Genomic DNA, 19,727 nt, shown 5'->3' on the forward strand with positions numbered 1-19,727 from the left:
ATTTTGCCCCGTCTCCTGAGAAGGCATGTCTGGAAAATCGCCGGTTGACTGTATTCTCTAACAGGGTAACATCTGGAACTGGTCAGAGCGTCTACGGTGCAGGGGAGGGGGGCTTGGTCGTCAGTCTCTCTCTCTCTCTCTTTTGCGCGCGTCCCCTCTCCCTCTCCTTGCCTCGGCAGACGAGTAAGCTATTAGGCAACTGCAGAGAGACGAGCGGCCGCTCTCCGCATGGCTATCTAAAACTCCCGTTACCGTTACCGTGACTATGGGTTGGAACTGACAGATATCTTTCTAAATGAGGCACGACGAGTATTTGCGTGTTTTTTTATGGACAGCATCGGCGGAATCGAATTTAGCGGAAGATTTAACCCTGTGAAGTCCGTTCTGGAATATATACATATACCGTTCTGGAATATATACACACTATATATATATATTTATATATATAGCCTATATATGTTTATTTTTTAACATATTGATGCGCTGAGAACCTTGAACCTTTTTCTTTTCCATATACGGAAGTCAGCGCTCAATTTGTGTTGTCTTGTGTGCATCTTTAGTGGCAACCTCTCAAACATTTGGGGGGGAAATTGATAGGATTTTGATGACCACTAGCAGCAAGTGGTGCTGGTGTCATGTTGCTGAGGTAGGGCCCGGATGTTCCGAAGATGCACTGGTTCGTTTTCTTAGGTGGTACCAACGAATCTCTGTTTCTCTCTGTTAACTCCATCATGGGGATAAGGTAATATTTACTGAAACACAAGAAAGGAATACAGAAAGCTGTGTTACTCGGTTTTCTTTTTTTTCTTTGCTTTATTTTTTTCCTCTTTTGGATCCCCTCCTTTTCCCTCCTCCTCCTTTCACAACCTTTTCTCCATTCACCTACGGATAAAGCTGGACCACATTTATGGTCAATGAAAGCAAAAACATGTACATCCCGGAGGAAACCCTGGAGAACCATCAAGGTAAAGATGATCCTCCTTTACATTGTACCAACTGGAGGATTGTGTGTTTCTCAAGGAGACAGAGCAAGTGTGCGTCGGTTTATGTGTGTGTGTGTGTGTGTGTGTTAAGGGGGTTTGCTTGCCGATGAGGTGGAGGCTTGGGGTGGGATGGGATGGGGGGGTGGGGGGTGTTACCGACTAATTTCAATAGATAACTCTTGTCTCAAATCACCAAAGCTTGCAGTGTGCAAGCACCTCTCCGGTCCGTTCTATCTATGCCTCCCAATTAGTTTTAACAGAGCCTATTAGTCGGTGTTATGGCGGTAACCAAGGCGCAGATACGTTCTCAAGCAACCATAATGTGCACTTCTTAAGCAAACACTGGCAAGAAAAACATCGTCTAACAAACTTGTGCAGTGTTCAGTCGATCGAGTCATATCCTTCCCACATAGTATTAGCGTTCATTCTGAGAAAGGAGACATAGATTGGGAGGCTGCTAGTGCGAATCGATACCCAATCACGATCGACTGCATTCCCTGGATCGATAGTTGTCACGTTATATAGGCTACGTCTGATTTAGTCTTAATGGTCGAGAAGAGGGCATTTAACAAGCTGCATGGACGGAGGAATAAACGGATGGAATCACCAGATATAGACTAGATTAGGCTACCTCATATACGCGCAGGCCTTTACAAGTGATTCCCGTGTTTTTGCAGGGGGAGGGGGGGGGGGGGATATATTGAAACAAGGCTCCATCTAAGTTTAACTTAAATAGCCTACGTGAGCACATATGCTCAGGCAATGTGAAATCGATTGGCAGACCTGCTGGCTGATAATAGCCGTTGGTCTTGTGCATGGCGCAGCCCGTCGCTCTCCTTCTCCGCCTTTGCCACCCACGTCGATTAAGCAATATTAGATAAAAACTCGACCATCAGGTGCCGGCTGAAACGCTGTAATTTAGCCGCGGTGGATTCTTCTAATTTGTGATTATACCGACCATGGCTCACGCACCGTTACCGCCTTGGTGACAGAGACGGGGACCCATAGCAACAGTGAGCTGCAGACGGTGGTCGCGCTGCTGCTGGCTGGCGGAGCAGCTGTGGCGCAGCCTGCCTTTGGATTGAATTGGCCCGGAAACCATGGTGATAGAATTATCAGCTCTGTAGTGTCAACCCCCCAAACATACTATTAGGCTATCGATTCCTCTCAGACTTTTGCTGGGGCACCAGAAAATCATAGACTCACAGACCACACCTAAGCCAGTAGTCCCAAATGATCAATAGGCCTACGTTTGCGTAGCCTAAGCAATAGCTCCCTATTCCCTTCGATGCATTAGTGATATCAAAATCAATTTAGATTCAAAGTCAAAGTTCATTGAAAATCAGAGTTCATGTTTCCGTGTTCCAAGGCGAAGGACTCCTCGTTCCCTCCTGGCGTCAACAGACGTGTGTCAGCACCACGGACAGGTCCCTGCTGATAGGCCGGCGCGTGACCTAGGACGTTGGAAGAAGTAGTGAACATTAACCTTTAAATAATAGCGTGAATTGAGATACTTTTATAGTAGCCTGTTGATAAAACCAGCCAGAGAGAAGGCTATCAGTGAGTTTGTACAGGTCTCCGGCAACAGGTGGGCTTTCTGCTCTCTGACCAGTCAAGCTAGCTGTTGTCCCCTCCCCTCTATCACCATGATGTGTAGGCTGTCCACCAGTGCAATCAGGAAGTGTCATCTCTTCCAGGCTCTATTCATGCTGGGTAATATACATTTAAAGGAGCTTCTGGCTTGTATTAATGGATTTCTGATCCCAAAGAAAATGGCTCTCCTCCAGCACTTTGTCTTACACTTTAGATCTAACACACACTCTCACTCTCTTTCTCCTCTTTCTCTCTCTCCTCCTTCTACTAGACTACTACTTCTTTTAACTTTTAACACTTCTCTACTCCCCCCCATCCTCCTGTCTGTCAGATAATATCAGATAATACCATATTTTAGGAAAGGTGGCATGCAGGAGAGGACACAGTAATACCCAACATCTGTGACTTCAAGGAGGATAACATTTGGAGGGAGGGAGGGTGCTAAGAGAGTGTGACAGAAAGAGAGAAAGTGGTAGCAACAAGAGGATGACAGAGAGAGAGAGAGATGTATGTAGAGCAAACTGGGAGAGAAAGGGAGAATGAGAGAGAGGGATAGAGAGGAGATTATCCTCTGCTGTGTCTTGCTTAAGCTTGCCATTCTGTATTGGAAATCTATCCAGAGCCAGCCTGCAATACCAAGTACTTTTAGGTCTGGTTCTTAATTCCCATAGGGACTGTCACATTGGTAGAGCTGAGACTGATGCTCCCTGGCTATGGTCTTGAGGTACATCTGGGTAACGTGTCCTAGACTAAAGTAGAGGTGAGGGCCATGGTCTACATCTGCCTACAACTCCCATCATGCTTTCTTCCAATTGATATGGTTTCCAAAGAATAAAATGAAATCCTTTTATTTGTCTCTTTTTTTCCTCTCTATCTATCTTTCTTCTCTATGCCTGTCTTTCTCAAAATCTCTCTGTCCCCCACCTCCCTCCCTCCCTCCCTCCCTCCCTCCCTCCCTCCCTCCCTCCCTCCCTCCCTCCCTCCCTCCCTCCCTCCCTCCCTCCCTCCCTCCCTCCCTCCCTCCCTCCCTCCCTCCCTATATAGCCTAGAGTAGCTGCTCATTCATCTTAGCCTAGCATAGCTGCTTGAATTCATCCAGAGGGGTTCCTGTATAAGAGCCTAGCATAGCTCCTCATTCATCTTAGCCTGACATAGCTGCTTGCATTCATCCATAGGGTTCCTGTATGAGAGCATAGCCGCTCATTCATCTTAGCCTAGCATAGCTGCTAGCATTCAGCCATAAGGACCCTATCTGAGAGCCTACTGGCTGCTATTCATTCTCGCCCCACACCTCTGTGTTAAATAGAAGATGACTGCACCCTTTCTCTTCATAACAAGCTGACGTCTGCGCGCGAGGCTGAATTACACGGCTGTTTGTGTTGTCGATTGATGCCCTGCATGCCGAATGACATGAAAGTTTGAGGGATGGAAAGCAAAAAGGAGGAGGCGAGGAGGAAGAGAGGTACATCATTCACGATCAACAGAGCGTCTCTTTCTGGCGCGTCGTTGTTGGAGGAGATTCATTCAGCTGCTGCCGAACGCCGGCCGCTTCCCCGCTGAATGCCGCTTGCTTCATTTACACAACAATAGGAAGATACAGTGTGTGTGTGAGGTGGACCGGGGCAAGGATGAATGGAATCACCCCAGCCCTCTATGCCTGCCTCATTTTAATAAGCCCAGGACAGGCTGCTTCACATACTGTTACACGCAACGCCTTGCACTAGTGGCTGAGCATGCTATGCCTGGTTCACACTATTCTGTATTTTTTCGATTTGTGCTTAACCTTTCAATGCAAGGCCTATGTGCGTTCGACTCCTGGCATTGCTATTTTGAAAATGGCCACGGGGGGATTTTCCCGGCCAGAACTACGAGAGGGAAATACAGACGCGAAAGTTGAGAAAAGCTTGGATGCGTATGACCAATCATAAAATATGTTTAAAAAAAGTTTCCACTGGGTACAAATGAGCATTTCTTGCTACACTCAGTGTCTATAGAAACATCTGTAAAAATTGTGTGAACTTGATGTTGGTCATTGCTGGGGGGGTGGGGGGTCATGGTGGGGGTCATGGTGGGGTGGTGGGGGTCATGGTGGGGGTCATGGTGGGGTGGTGGGGGTCATGGTGGGGGTCATGGTGGGGTGGTGGGGGTCATGGTTGGGGTGGTGGGTAGGGCTTGGTGGGAGCTCGAGTTGGGCAAACAGCTACAGGAAAAATCTGAATCTTATTTGTTTCGGAGCGTTGGGTAGACTTTTTACGCACGCGCGCGTGCACACAGCCACCCACCAACACACACAAACAAACACACTGTTAATCAAGTTTCCATCTGGCGTGATGAAAAGGCAAACTGCATGATCACAACAGCTGAAAAATACTAATGAACTACTTAGATAGAAAGCAATACTTGAATTATTTCCAGGTATTGTGCAAGCACAGTACAGGCTGGTGAGTTTATTTCACTGCCACAAAGATGATGTAGAAGGGTTCGGGGTGTGAATCACAGGACCCCCAGTGATTGGCTAGAATCCAGGAAAGTCTGGATGGTTGAGTTTTTCACAGCCACCAATGTAGTCAATATCTACAGGATTTGAAAGGGGAACCTTTAAACCTATGGAATATCTTGTAATGGGACAGTATATTCCCACTGACGCCCCTGCATTGTCCTTCTAAACTGGAGCATGATCAGTGACCAGGAAGGTGTACAAGACGTGTCACATTTTCAACATACATTTACGTTAGTTTGAGGGGGATGGATGCTTGAATACTAGCCGGCCTCAAGTGCTGTGTCAGGGTTGTGCAGTGTGTCAGGGTTGTGCAGTGTGTCAGTGTTGTCAGGGTTGTGATGGTGTGACAGGGTTGTGATGGTGTGTCAGGGTGTCTGGGCTGTGATGGTGTGAATGCTTTAGACAGCCGTTTGCTGCCATGGAGTCCGAGAGAGCTGTGCTGCCTGCAGCTGCTGTTTAATGCCTGGATGAACCTTCTGCACTGAGAGGATGGTCTTCTGGCTCAGGGGCCTGCCACACTCACACTCACACACACACACACACACACACACACACACACACACACACACACACACACACACACACACACACACACACACACACACAGACACAGACACAGATAAGCTTGCACACTTACAGACACACACGTGCAAATACACATGCATGCACACTAATAAACACACATACATTTGGACTTACACACACAATCTCCACAGGGTTTGTCACACTGGGTGTCAGACCCGGAGCAGGATGGTGGGATGAATAAATGACTAGATGAGCTAATGAGCAGAGGAGAGGCAGCTGTATGTGGCTGGTTGGCAGCACAGTGTTGCCTACAGCAAAGGATCATGGGAAAGAGCTCTGTGCTAATGTGTGAGTCAGAGACGATGAGCTTGTTTTTACGTCCCTCCTCTACTCTTTTCGCTTCTTCTCCTCACGTCTTATCTCTCCTCCTCGCTCTCCTCACTTCTCATCTCTCCTCCTCGCTCTCCTCACTTCTCATCTCTTCTCCTCGCTCTCCTCACTTCTCATCTCTCCTCCTCGCTCTCCTCACTTCTCATCTTTCCTCCTCGTTCTCCTCACTTCTCATCTCTCCTCCTCGCTCTCCTCACTTCTCATCTCTCCTCCTCGCTCTCCTCACTTCTCATCTCGCTCTCCTCACTTCTCATCTCTCCTCCTCGCTCTCCTCACTTCTTATCTCTCCTCCTCGCTCTCTTCACTTCTCCTCCCTCTCCTCACTTCTCATCTCTTCTCCTCTCTGCCCTACGTCCCCATAACTCCATCTCTGCATCTCATATCTCCACCCCCCCCCAAACCCAATTTATTCACCCCCCCCAAGTTCAGTCTTTAAAACATGTCAAATCTCAGTCTGCCTTATGCCCTTATTGCTCAATTGCCCCCCTATAAATCTCTGGCCTCTGTGGAGATGCTAGCTCTGCTGTGTCCTCCAAGAGTAACAGGATTGCGTAACAAACCGAGTGTTTCTGAATGACTCATACCTGAGTACTAGAGATGTGAGCTGTTGTCAATGACAAGGATGGGATATTGACTGCAGACTGAGAATCCTGTGTCCTTGTTCTCCGACTCGTTCAAGGCTGGTGTGTAAAGGCTGAAACGTTCAATGGCTGACGTTGAAACGACATGGCTGGAAACTGGAAAGTGTGTAGGTGTGTGTGCGTGGAAGTATGTGCGTACAGCCATGTGTGTGTGTGTGTGTGTGTCCCTAGCCATCTTGCCTATGTAGGCCATGCCTGATGCGTTTGCTCTGAGCTGAGAGCAGAGCACCTCCCAATAGACCAGACTCATTTTCCCATTCCAAAGCCTGGGCTAAAACTGGTAGTTCAGGGAGCTATGGCAACTAAAATCGGCTGATAGCTAGGCCTAACAACTGACAGATATTTAGGCCTAGCCCCCCCCCCCCCACATCCAGCATAATCTGAATATAGGATGTCACATGATCATGTTTGGAAGGAAAGATCTGAGACAGAAAGTTGACTGTGTGTGCTTGTGTGCATTACCATTGACTGCCCTTTCTTTGCACCGAGGTATGAAGTATTGATGCTCAGATCCTGTCTGAACCCAGACTCAGCAGTTTCCCTTAGAAAGAGATGGCAAGGGAGAGAGACCGTGTCCATGTTCATGAATGTAGTCTCAGGGATGTAGACTGTGATATGCAACAGGCACTGAGAAGCACTTGGGGATGACGAGAGGAATGGATGGAGGGATGGAAGGATGGACGGAGGAACAAATGGTGGAATAGATGGACAATTGTACAGACGAACAGATGCACTGAGAAGAGCATAGGGATGGATATATGATTGGAGGGATATATGGAGGGATGGACAGAAAGTTGGGTGGATGTACAGAACAGACACACAGTTTCACTGAGAAGCATGTGCTAGAACATTGCGGAATGCTGGAACGTTCCAGGCCAACCTTCCACGCTCATGGCATGCCTCTTGCGTGAGTTGCAGCTTGGTCCCTACTGTGAACCCAGAGTGATAATGTCTCTTAGAAGTTGGCAGCCCTCTGCCTCACCTGTCCTTTTTCCCTTCCATGCTCACCCTCCCTCCCTCCCTCACACACACACACACACACACACACACGTTACCCTGTCTAAGAGGAGTTATTGATTTAGCGAGCAGACATCCTCTCTCAAGGTCACCTCCTATGATAATCTATGCTGCTCTGCATGCTGGTCAACACACATGAACACACACACTCATACCTGAAGAGCCCTCACACACACCTGAGGAGCCCTCACACACACACACATACACACACACACACACATACACCTGAGGAGCGCTCACACACACACACCTGAGGAGCCCTGTTCTCACGACAGGTCTGTTTGCTTATAATATTAGCTTAACAAGAAGGATTGCTAGCTGTGTGTGGATGTATATGATTGTGTGTGTGTAACAGGCTTACACCCTCCCTGTCCACCATCTTCTAAGATAGAGATCAATTCAGTGAGCCACTAAGCCCCACCCCTCCTTCAGTGTGACACTAAGGACCACCCCTCCAGTGGAGACGTTCATTCGTCTCTCTTCTCCCGGCATGCAAATGTGGCCGACTCTGAGATCCACCCAGGATCTGCCTCTGATGTCACACACATAGACGGTGACATTGGTCTGTCTGTTGTCATGTCAACCGTGGTGATCCATCATTCACGGTCTGGCTTGGAGACTAGACGGGGGGGAGAGAGAGAGAGAGTGGTCGAGGGGTGGGGGGTTACGGGTGTGAGGAAAGAGGCAGAGAGAGAACAGGCCGAGACATCTGGGAGATTTGAGCGGTGTGTGTTTTTTCATCTGTATTTTTTCATTGGTCTCTCTGTCTCTCTCTCTCTCTCTCTCTCAACCAATCTCCCTGTCTGATGACATGAACCAAAGGTCTGCCACATGGGACATGAGTCATAATGCTTCACTTAACATACAGAGAGAGAACGAGGGGGGGGGGTTAGAGGGAGGGTAGAGATGAGGGTGAGGTAGCGAGAAAGACAGAGAGACATAGAGGGAAAGAGAAAGGAAGAGAGAGGGAGGAGATGTTGAGTGAGAGAGAAAGAGCCGCAGGAAGAGAGACAGAGAGATATTGAGGGTGAGATGTTCTTGATGATTCAGCTGACTGGCTGGTCCTTTGTTTCAACCTGCTGTGGCACGACATCAAGTGTGTGTGTCTGTGTCTGTCTTCTGAGAAGCAAAATATGCCTGGTAACCATTTCCGTCCTCTTGCCTAAAGATCACCGTCTCTTGCACCTTGAACCAAGGAATAGAGAAATGTTCTCTTTTGTTCATCCTTTTAATACCCATTTACTGTTCTCTGTCATCTTGTTTCCTCATTCCCCTTCCCTTGTGTGGCTAATAATACTGGTAAAGGCTGCAGGCAATTTTCCTCAATCAATATTAGATGGCAATTACCAGGCTGCTATTATTGATAGTGACACTGAGAAACTTCATCTTACCTCCACACTCACATGCACACACATTAGATTTGTCTGAAGAATGTTCTCACAGTAAGTGTTCATGTGAGCCTGCCTGTGTGTGTGTGTGTTATCTGTACTCTTGAGTGATTGCAGCTTTGACGTCGGTTCCAGGTCTTATTTTGGTGCTACAGGAAAACTTCCTGTTTCTAAATTACCACCAGCTTTCTAAGCCAGCTCACTGTTCCCTATCTGACCAATGAACCCTGGCCCCAGCCTTTACACAAGGTCTGGCCCCAGCCTCTAGCTCGAGCCTCCAGCCCCAACCCTTATCCTTAGCCTCTAGCTTCAGCCTCCAGCCCCAGCTTTTACCCTAGCCTCCAACATGTAGATTCAGTCTCTAGCCCCAACTTATGGCCCACAACGTTAGCTGTAGCCCCAACCTTTAGCTCCAGCCTCTAGACACAGCCTCTACCCAGCCTCTACCTCTACTCCTGGCCAACAGATTGACCTGAATGATATTTGCGTTCCATTGTTGCCCTGAAGTACTTGCTTTATGTGCAGTCTGCACGCACATCTGCTGTTCACTGGCAGGAGTGTGTGTGTGTGTGTGTGTGTGTGTGTGTGTGTGTGTGTGTGTGTGAGGAGCTGTGAGGGTTTAGAGAAGAGGTGAGGCTGTAGGTAGTAGAAGCTGATTTTGGCCAAAGATCCTATCCAATACCATAGCTCAGCTGAGAGGTCGGTACTAAACACACGCACAAGGACACACAAACTCACATTCTTTTTTTGTTGAGAGCCCTGTTTTCTATATCCTAGGCTGCTTTCAGGGCCCTGTACTATGTGTGTGTTTGTGTGTGTGTGTGTGTGTACTGTACCTCAGACAGGCATCTGGTCGTCATCAGTGTTAATCACCCAGGGTTCCACAAACTCCCTGTGACGGAACATGGTGGCACACAAACACACCCGCCCTTGTGTGTGAGTGTGTGTTTTTGTCTGTACTCAAATATGCTCCCCAACATTCAACCTTGAGAGAGAACAAACCACTAGAAGGAAAGTATTAAAAGGAACCCTGGTAAATCAAGTGTGTATGTCCGTGAATGTGCGTGTGTGCGCATGTGTGTTAGCGTGAATGTGCGTGTGTGCGCATGTGTGTTAGCGTGAATGTGTGTGTGCGCGCCTGTGTGTTGTCTGTAAGCATGGAGTGTCTGCAGGGTCAGGAGCACTTCAGGCTGGAGTGGCAGAATCTGCTGATGATATATCCCTGGGAGGAGAGCAAACTGCTGAGAGAGAAGGAGGGAGGAATGAGGGGGGGGGGGGAAATGAGGGAGAGAGAGAGAATCAAAGGGGGAGAGGGGGAGACGGACAAGAACAAGGGGAAAGAGTGAGAGGATAAAAGAGAGAGGGTTACAGAGACAGGGTAAGGAGATAAGGGAAGGAGAGAGGGTTGCGGTGGTGGGGAGGTGCTTTCATATCCTGTACATGTTGCTCATATATAGCGTGTGTGTTTGCATCTGGTGAAAGATGCTGACTGGATTAGAACTGGGCGGGGCAAGGCTGAGCTGTAGGTTGGAACTAAATGGATCAGTACTGAATCAAATCAAAATCAAATCAAATCAAATTTATTTGTATAGCCCTTTTTACACGCAAGCATGTCACAGAGGGCTTCACATGCGCCCATAGAACTGCCCCTCAACCAACCTAAACCCTCAAGGAAGACAAGGAAAAACTCCCAGAAAAACTCCCACCGGGAGAAAAAATGGAAGAAACCTTGGGAGGAGCAATTCAGAGAGGGATCCCCTCCTCCAGAGACGGTTGGTAAGAGAGAGGAGCAGAACACAAGCTAAACATAGTCATACAGTGTCAATGGGTTTTGAAACACCAAAATCCATTGTTCGGCTTTATAGACGTTGGATGGGACCGGGAAACTCGCTGTTGGCCGTCATGGAGACTGGATTCCGGGTGACGACCTGGTTCAGCGTTGGCAGACCGACGACCAAGCAGGTCCTGACAGCTCAAACCCCCCACACCACAGGGAATGTGTGGGGGGGGGACAGAGAGGAGAGCAGGGATTAGAGAATGCCAGGAGCAGCTAACAGTTACAGTCAAAATAGAATGAGATCCCCACCGGTCAAGTGTGGACTAGTGCAGCAATTTAACAGAGCAAAAAGGGTATTTGATGCAGCCCCACACACCAAAACAACGACAGCCCCCCTCAGTTGGAACATGAAATCTGTTCCAGGGGAAAGAACTCTAAAGTAGGTTATACTTATACGAATAAGGATGAAAACAGCCAGTCCCCCGTTGTCTCCAACTAGTAATAAAAACTATAACAGTAACAATATACAGCAACGGAACTATAATAATAATAATACTAACAATATACAGTAACAGGTTTACTTTATTTGTAACATCTAGCTGGGCAATGTGAACATAAGCTATAATTAAAATTTAAAAGTTACTGAATAAAGAAGAGCTCAAAAGACTGGAGCAGGAGAGAGTGAAGAACAATACAGTAGAGCTGAGAAGAAATTAAGAGTAGAGCGAAGTAAGAGTAGGGTCAAATACAGCTGAACAGAACCAGGTTTGGTTTACTCTTCAGTGTCCTGGGCCCAGATGTGTCCTGTCTAAACAGTTTACACAAGCAGACTGCCTCTGATAGCACTCAGAACACCTGGGTCTACACACACATATACACACGTACTGCATACACACACACACGCGTGCGCACACACATACACATACATTCGCGCGGCTACACACCACTATGGGCCTCTTAGAGGTGCTGTTACAGGATGTAGTAGCAACACTCATGCCGTCGCTTGGGTTGTACCACGGAACACAGCCAAGAAACAACCCAGTGATCACTTCACACTCCTGTCCTTACTCATCATCACCTTCAGCATCTACTTTAGCATGATGGCGGAGGAGAAGAGGGGATTTTGATGTGTCTGGTTTACAACACTAGAACTAGCATATGAATAGGACGGGCACAGGAAGGAACAGGAACAGAAATGACCAAGAAACCAAAAGAATAAGAATATGAACGGGAAGTAACAGAACTGGGAAGGGACATCATTAGAAACATGTAGATGAAGAAGCGGGTCCATAAACATGACGTAATAGATCGATAAATGAACATTAACAGATTGTAGGAACTACCAGGAACAGGAAGTACCAGGAACAGGAAGTATCTGTAACTAACTAACTAACTAACTAACTAACTAACTAACTAACTAACTAACTAACTAACTAACTAACTAACTAACTAACTAACTAACAGAAACAGGAAGGCTACCCAAGGTGTCCCCCTCCTTGCCCCTTGCCTTCACCTACTTACCTCCCCACAAGATAAGTCCTCCTCTGCTGGCGTGCATGATGTTGGGCATGTAGGGCTGCCCCTGCTGTCCCATTCCCTCACATTCCTACCTATCTAGCCCCCACCTACCTACCTACCTACCCCAGTTGAGTCGTCATCCTCTGGGCTGTGTGATGTGGGTCGCTGTGGGGCTACCCAGCAAAGGCTCTAATGAGACATGGACAGGCTCCAGTGTAATTACGGCGTGATGAATCGATTAATTCTTAGAAAACTTTGTTCCTTCTTCGCAGAGGCTGAATGCATTATGGGGTGGGGGGTTGGGGGTGGGGGTAGTGTAATTTGTGGCGGAGTATTAGGGACGTAGATGGGCATGGGGAGGAAAGAGGCAGTGGTGGAGGGGATTTGAAACAGGCTTGTTTCATCCAAGGTGCCTTTCTTCCATCTTAACCCGGGTATCGTCCGACCAGGGAAGACAGAGGATAGGTCCAGGGAGATCCCGACAGGATAATACATCATATTTGTGTCTTGGTTGAACCAACGTTGTTATATAGTTGATTAAACTTTGTGGCAACGGTGTTGCCTAACGTTTTAGCCGCCTGGATGTCCTCTAGGTGTGTTGTGGTTGTCCTCGTTCAGGTGACAGATTCATCCTCATTTACAATGCATGGAGCAGGAAATAGAAAGAAAAGGGGTGGTGGGGGGGTGGGGAACTAACAAGCCATTTTGGTAATTAATTCATATTTCTTCATGGCTCTGTGTTTTGTTTGTTTCGTTATCTCTTTTTCTCTCTGTCCCTCTCTTTCTTTCTCCTTTTCTTTCTCACTCTTCTGTCTGTCTGTCTGTCTCTCTGTCTCTGTCTCTGTCTCTGTCTCTGTCTCTGTCTCTGTCTCTGTCTCTGTCTCTCTCTCTCTCTCTCTCTCTCTCTCTCTCTCTCTCTCTCTCTCTCTCTCTCTCTCTCTCTCTCTCTCTCTCTCGGCCCCTCTCCTTCTTCCCTATTTCCCTCACTCTCTCTCCTTTTCAGTCTCTCTCTAGTGACAGAGTATTTTTGGTTTCCCTGTTTAATTTGGTTGTGAGGCGCTGAGGCAGAGAATTGGAGCACATCTAAGTGGATGAGAAGGACGACCAGATGAATGCAGTGCTGCTGAATAGCAACAACCTGCCTGCCTGTCCATACCTGTCTGTCTACCTGTCCGTCTGTCTTTCAGAGTTGTGCTGTCCAGAAAACCGAAGCTAACGTAGTCTTCCGTGTTAGAAGTGGGACTGATTAACATTTAATCTAGGATTGTTTTCACCCAGATATGACTAGTGCTTCAATATGACTAGTGCTTCCTCCTAGTTTGATAGCATAGTTACTATTAGCTAGCCACCTCTACAGTCTGCTAGCTTATTAACATAGCTCACATCAGCAAACCACCACTGCAAGCTGCTAGTTTATTAGCTAGCTGACATTAGCTAGCCACCACGGCTTGCAGCCTCTTCTCAGCAAAGCTGTTACGAACTAGTCACCAACACAGGCTGTTAGTTTGTATCAAGGCTGGAACGGTGTTTCATAGCCTGTGTCCCTAGCTGATAAGACAGATCAATATGAGCTTTTAATAATAACGATAGCCTTTAATTGATAATAGATTTAACTGGAGACTGGGATCAAGCATTAATTACATGGAGGAGTTTAGGTGTATCAGAGACTCAGTTTAAAGCCCCCCAAGCACTGGTGAGGGAGCAAGAGGCTATGTTTCTTTTAATGTCCTGTCATAAAAAGTTGCTGTTTTAATTAGTGAAGGAGAAATGACCCACTTGCTATTTTAAGGGACAGTTCATGTGAGCAGCTGTATCTTTTAGTTTGTGTGTGTGTGTGTGTTCGTGTGTGGGAGTGTGCAAGTGTGTTGATGCCTTTGTCTTCTTACAGAGCGTGAAGAATATGTTTGCTGGCTAACACTCGCAAAACTTAAATTACACTCCTTTTAATATTATTGTACAGTTATGATGGTCAGTTTCAGCTGGTCTCAGTCACTACAATGCTGAGATCTAGAATCTGGAGAAGCCATCCCCTAGATGATCAACACCTAGAGAAGATTGGTGGTTTGAGGTTGTGAGTGAATTATCCAGCTAGACCATAGAGGAATTCATGTACACATGTGTTGCTTTAGCAGACGTGTGTAATCATGTAGCCTTATCATGTATTCCTAAAAGACGCTTTTCTCTAAAGCGACTTAAAGGGAGATTTGAACCTCTTGATCTGCAGTCAAATGCTCTGCCACTGAGCTTATACCCTTGGCTAACTAATTCACAGGCGTCTGAACAAAACAACCACATTTTATTCAATTAACAGACACTTTTATCCAAAGTAACATGCATATATAGTATGTATAGTATATACAGTATACGCATGTGTATATATGCAAGTACAGCAGAAAGTACACACGTCAGAAGTGCTTAGTTCTAACAGTATATCTATTAGCGTTCTGGTCCAGGCACATCAATTTGGCACAAGTAAATCTCACTGCTACCAGACATTCCACTGTCTGTAAGTGGCAACCTGTTACTCTGCTCTCTCTCTGAGTTCTCCAAAGCTTTGTGCTTCAAACTGATGGGTTACGGTGCAGGAGTTTGAAACATTGTGTTCTGATTGGTCACATGCATCTGTACAGACCAAAACGTTGAGCTCTTCCCCACTTTTACGTCTGTATTTTTCCCCCACGGCCATTTTGAAAATATTCGCAAAACGCACTCATGCATAGGGATTGCGTTGAAAAATTACGAACAATTCATAAAATTCTGCCATCGTGTGTGAAGCAGGCATTATGCTGCATTCTCACAACAGAGCATTTTTACCTGTCACAACAGTGGGGCCAAATGTTTGTGCCACATATACTGAGAAGGTGTTTTGGAACGTCTGTGCTCTGATTGGTCGAGTGGATGTTGAGCTTTTTCTCAACTTTTGAGTCGATACTATGGAGAAAAACTTGAAAATATATAGTCAAACACCCTGTTACATTGGAATTGTATTGAAAGAAGTTAAACCGTGGCGTTAGCTTGAAACAGAGAGTTGCCTTGCAGCGCAGCAGAGAGGAAGAGCTGTCCTCAGTTAAAGAGGTGGAAAATTGTTATTAATTTTTCCCGAGGTGAAGAAGGCCCGTGCTCGAGGGCCATGACTCATCGTGTGGAGACGGTGCCTACGTGGAGAGGAGGGATGGAGAGAGAGAGGGACGGAGAGAGAGAGAGGGATGGAGAGAGAGAGAGAGAGGGGGATGGAGAGGGAGAGGGAGAGGGATGGAGAGAGGGAGCGGGATGGAGAAAGGGAGGGATGGAGAGAGACAGAGAGAGAGAGAGAGGGATGGAGAGAGGGAGCGGGATGGAGAGAGGGAGCGGGAGAGAGAGAGAGAGGGATGGAGAGAGAGAGAGAGAGAGAGAGAGAGGGGGATGGAGAGAGAGAGGGACGGAGAAAGAGAGGGATGGAGAGAGAGAGAGAGGGTTGGAGAGAGAGAGGGATGGAGAGAGAGAAAGGGATGGAGAGAGAGAGAGAGAGGGATGGAGTGAGAGAGAGGGATGGAGAGAGAGGGATTGAGGAGGTGAGGGTAGGAGATACTCCTCCTCTCATACTTATCTACTCCAGTCTCATCTCTCCTCAAATCTCCTTTTCACTCTCCTCTACCTCCTCTTCTTCTCACTTTCCTTTCTTACCTCCTCTTCTATTCTCTCCACTCCTCTCCTCTCCTCACCTGCTCTCATTTCCTTGTTTCCCTCCCTCCCTCCCTCCCTCCCTCCCTCCCTCCCTCCCTCCCTCCCTCCCTCCCTCCCTCCCTCCCTCCCTCCCTCCCTCCCTCCCTCCCTCCCTCCCTCCCTCCCTCCCTCCCTGCTGGTTAATACCAGGCCTGGGTACAGCTGGAGCTCAGATTATGTCCATGCTCATTGTACGTGTGCTAGAAAGGCCAGGCTTAGCCCTGGGTGGCTCTTTAAAACGCTTCACGCCGCAGGAGGACTGACTTGCGATATGCTTTTCTCTACACGCATACTGTTGCTGAATGAACGCACACACTGGATGCTTCATATATCTATTTCTCTCCCTCTCTCGCTCCCCCCCCCCCTCTGTTTTTCTCTTCTTGGGTCTATGACCCCTGAGACACAGATGAGCTGGGTGTCATTGCATGTGATTCAATATTTAGTCTGTGAGATCTCTGTCCACCTGCATCTGTAATGACTGTCTGCTGTGCACTGAGCCTAGCGCCTAGCCAACAACATTATCATAGAGCCTAGCTGGCACAAATAGCTTAGCATCTTAGCGTAGCATCTTGGTGTACCTTACATCTTGGCTTGGCGTTGTACCTATAATCACAGTCTAGGCTTTGCTATCTTGTACGGATAGCATGCCTTGCTGTGCCCTGACCATTTTTAGCTTGGCAGAGTTTATTTAATCTTGCCACACAACGTTGTTTAGTTTCATTTTTGCATAAACTATATAGCGTTGCCTACTAGATGGTGGCTAGATAGCGAATAGATAATGGATAGCAACAGTGTTATGGACTATTGCTAGTAGCTACTACTTAAGAGAGAATTAAGAAAGGGATCAGAGTGTGGCCTATATCAATATATTGGCCTTTATCAAACACAGAGATACAGAGACAGATATGAAATGTAAAGTTGAGAAAAGAGAGAGGGAAGAGTGAGAGAGGACCCAGGCTTTTTTAATGTGTAGCATGCTAGTATGCCGACTGGCCTGTCGTTTTAATTTGTTCTGCTGTGCCCTTGAGCAAGGTCTTTTACCTGACGCAGTAGTATAGAGGGGAAAATAGCCACATCAATTTACATTGAAGGCAGCAAGGTTAGGGGCTCAGAGAAATGAGAAGATGAATTATTGGAATGAGTGGATGGAGGGATGGAGGAAGGGTGAGAGGATGTGGAGAGCGGTCAGAGACATAAGGTCTTTGTCAGTGATGTTGCTTATGCTATATGCTATGCTAATATTCAAATTCAATTCACCCTTCGTTTCTCTCTCCATCCATCAGTGAACTAGTTATCTCTCTCTCTCTCTTTCTCTTTCCCCAATGTGCTGATTTGTTTGTTTAACAGCTCACACCTGATGATTCAGATCTATCACCTGCTACATGGCCGGACCATATCAATCGGTCATCCACTATACACTTCTGTTACCTTGTCTGATGTTGTAGATCTGTCATCTGCTACCAGGCCTGACCAAATAGATCTGTCCTCTGCTACCTGGCCTACACAGACCAATTATTCTGGCTGAAAGAGATGTGTTGGAGACAGAAGAAAAAAAAAGAGAGAGAGGATTAGGAAAGACGAGTGCATCCTCTACAGACCCACTCCTGTGTGACCTCTCAGCTGACCTGGCTCCTTGAGGTCACATCCTGCCTAGCAGGGTCACATCCTGTCCAGTGAGGTCACTTCCTGTCCAGTGAGGTCACATCCTGGTCTTGGTGGGGTGCTGAGCAGTGAAGAAGTCGTGTCTTCTGCACACCCTGGACCCCAGGTACCCAGAATAACTCCCCCTGGACTAATTAGCCTAATGAATTTCACTTATAGCAGTTAATTATTTCATGATGGGTTAGAAAAAGATGTAGAGGAACCTGGAAGCAGAGTTGTGTCCCGAGGGCCCACCTAATCTTGGCTGAGGATGGGAAGATGACGAGGAAGAGGAGAAGGAGGATGCTATCCCTCTCTCCCTCTTTGTCTCGGTCTTTGTCTCTCTTTCACTCTCTCCCTCTTTATCGCTATATTTTTCCCTCTCTCTTTCACCTTTTTCTGTTATTCTCTCTCTCTCTCTCTCTCTCTCTCTCTCTCTCTCTCTCTCTCTCTCTCTCTCTCTCTCTCTCTCTCTCCGTTCTTTTTTCCCTCTTCCTCCATTATCTTGAGTAGCTGATATGAACCCAATTAAACTGCTGCCTAGCTTGGCTCACATTTAGCAGCCTTTCAGACGTGTCAGATAACAACACCTGTCAATCTACTTACAGGGCAGTCCTAACCATAGCACAGTCCTACTTATAGTACAGTCCTACCTATAATACTGCCCAACTATAGTTCCATCCTAACTATAGCCCAGTTCTACTTATAGTATAGTCCTACTATGACCAGGTTTTAATTGTAGGACAGTGCTATAGCATATAGTCTGTCCTAACCAGGTCTAAACTATGGTACAGGTCTAACTATAGGCCAGTGCTAATTGTAGCATGGGCCTATCATGTGTAGGATTCATCATGGCTACCAGTGAGCATCATGGCTGCCAGTGAGCATTGCATTCTGGGCCAGCATGTGTGTGTATGTCTGAAGAGCTGGCTCCTCCTGACACTCCCACTAAAAACAAATGCCGTTGTTCCCATGGTCATTTAGAAATCTCACAGTTTACGTAGAGACACGTACACGCACACACACGCACTGCTCTCCGGAGACTTCCAACTCCACACTCTTCATAAGGTCAGGAGTGGGACTGTGCGTGTGATGTGTATGTGTTTGTGTGTGTGGGTGTGTGACAAGACCCCTTGCCTTCACCTCCATCCCCACCCCAGCAGGGTTCTTCAGAGGGAGGGAAGAGATGGGAGGACAGCTTCCATATTTTATTCACCACTCTGTTAATTATTCAATACTGTTCATATTTAGCTGTTACAAACTGGCATAAATTAAGTAAGAGGGAGATTGAAATGAAGAGGGGTGGAGGAGGAGTGAGTGAGTGAGACCGAGCAGCAAAAAAAAAGTGACTGGTTGGTACGGAAGTGTAAAGATGTGTTCTGCCTAGCTGGGGGAAAGAGATAGAGGGATGAGATGTGAGAGATGGAGTGAGAGATGGACAGATGTCGAGAAAGCAGGGATGGAGTGATGGAAGGAGGGGAGAGGGTGTAGCAGGGATAGTGTTAAAGTCAGTGAGACTGACAGTGAGAGAAGCTGGTTGATGGTGATGGAGTGAGAGAGACTGGTTGAAGGTGACAGAGTGAGAGAGACTGGTTGAAGGTGACAGAGTGAGAGAGGCTGGTTGACGGTGACAGAGTGAGAGAAGCTGGTTGATGGTGACAGAGTGAGAGAGACTGGTTGACGGTGACAGAGTGAGAGAGGCTGGGTGAAGGTGACAGAGTGAGAGAGGCTGGTTGACGGTGACAGAGTGAGAGAGGCTGGTTGACGGTGACAGATTGAGAGAGGCTGGTTGACGGTGACAGAGTGAGAGAGGCTGGTTGATGGTGAAAGAGTGAGAGAGGCTGGGTGAAGGCGAGTGGCTGGAATGGCAGGAAGTGAGTTGTAGAGAGACAGTGAACATGAGGTTAAAGTGGGTTTGCCGAGCATTTCTCTCTTAATAATGAGCCACTTGGCCAGGAAAGCAGTTTTTCTGTGAGTGAGTGTTTGCGTGTGAGTGTCACTCTGTGATGTTGCCCAATCATCACAAAGAACAAATAAAAATAAGGAGGTGAC

Source organism: Hypomesus transpacificus, unplaced genomic scaffold, assembly GCF_021917145.1.
Source record: "Hypomesus transpacificus isolate Combined female unplaced genomic scaffold, fHypTra1 scaffold_436, whole genome shotgun sequence".
Lineage (NCBI taxonomy): Eukaryota > Metazoa > Chordata > Actinopteri > Osmeriformes > Osmeridae > Hypomesus > Hypomesus transpacificus.